Source organism: Sarcophilus harrisii, unplaced genomic scaffold (genome assembly GCF_902635505.1).
Source record: "Sarcophilus harrisii unplaced genomic scaffold, mSarHar1.11, whole genome shotgun sequence".
Taxonomy (NCBI): Eukaryota; Metazoa; Chordata; class Mammalia; order Dasyuromorphia; family Dasyuridae; genus Sarcophilus; species Sarcophilus harrisii.
The window spans coordinates 102253-103727 of record NW_022290897.1 but is presented as its reverse complement, the minus strand read 5'-3'; positions in this window follow the sequence as shown (position 1 = coordinate 103727).

Sequence of the window (1475 nt, the reverse complement as noted above, 5' to 3'; positions counted from 1 at the left end):
TTTAATTTAATAGCCTTTTATTTACAGGTTATATGCTTGGGTAACTTTACAGCGGTAACAATTGCCAAACCTCTTGTTCCAATTTTTCACCTCTTACCCCCCGCCTCCCCTAGATGACAGGATGACCAGTAGATGTTAAATACAAGCAATGATATTTTCAATGGCTTGTGGAGGCGAAGATTTCGTGAAGAGTTCAGTAATTCTGTCTTCACTCATTTAGAGCTGATACTAATTTAATTTGGGTTGGGCAATGACAAGCTCCTAGAGCTTTTCCATTATAGGGTCTCCAGGCCAGAGAAAATATAATGAAGGGAAAAGGGATATTTATCATTAAGAACAACCTGATGATGAGGGAGCAAGTTATGAGCAGAGTCTTCAAGTATTGGTGGGTCTGCCCTGAAAGGAGAGATTGGACTCATTTGTCTCTGTCTCAGAGAGCTGAATTCGTATATGTAGTCAGAATAAAGAACCAGGAAACAAATGTTAGGTTGATGTAAATAAGAGCTTCCTAGATATGAGAGCTGTGAAGAAATGTGATAAGCTTCCATGAGAGGAAATGAACTCCCATCCCTTAAAGACAAAGTTTCCAAGTCCATGTGGGATTGACTCCTTACTGGGAATATAATGTGGAGAGGATGCCTGGTGAGGCTGGACTAGATGATTCTCTTCCACCTCTGAGTTTCTAATATTGAAATAAAACTTTTGTAACATTCAAAAGGAAAGGGATGGCTATTCCAATAAATGATTTAATATATAGTGGGGGATATGAGCACTATCGAGCCTTTAATAGGTGTTTTTGGATGCCTTTAAACCTCAGTTCTATTCAATCCAGCTAAAAATGGTGATTAATAATTGTGATCTCTGAATTCTCTCCATTCATTGAGTTCCGGGAAATGCATTCATTCTTCTGCTTATTATTGCATTTTTGAAATAAATGTTTTCTTATGAAATATCATAAAATTCAAAGCTCACCACCTCCACTTTCTAAATTACTGCAGTTTTCTGTATTGTTCTCTTGCTTGAGTTGGCAATGACTCCTTATATCTGAGGAGTGAGGATGGAGGAAGGGAATCAAAAACAGGCAGGTAGAAAACAGCTTTCAGTGAATGTTTTCTTATGAAATATGGTAGAATTCAAAGCTCACCACCTCCACTTTCTAAATTACTGCAATTTTCTGTATTGTTCTCTTGCTTGAGTTGGCAATGACTCCTTATATCTGAGGAGTGAGGATGGAGGAAGGAATCAAAACAGGCAGGTAGAAAACAGCTTTCAGTGAATGTTTTCTTATGAAATATGGTAGAATTCAAAGCTCACCACCTCCACTTTCTAAATTACTGCAATTTTCTGTATTGTTCTCTTGCTTGAGTTGGCAATGACTCCTTATATCTGAGGAGTGAGGATGGAGGAAGGGAATCAAAAATAAGCAGGTAGATAAAAGCTTTCAGTGATGGGTAGTTAGATGCAGATTATCAACA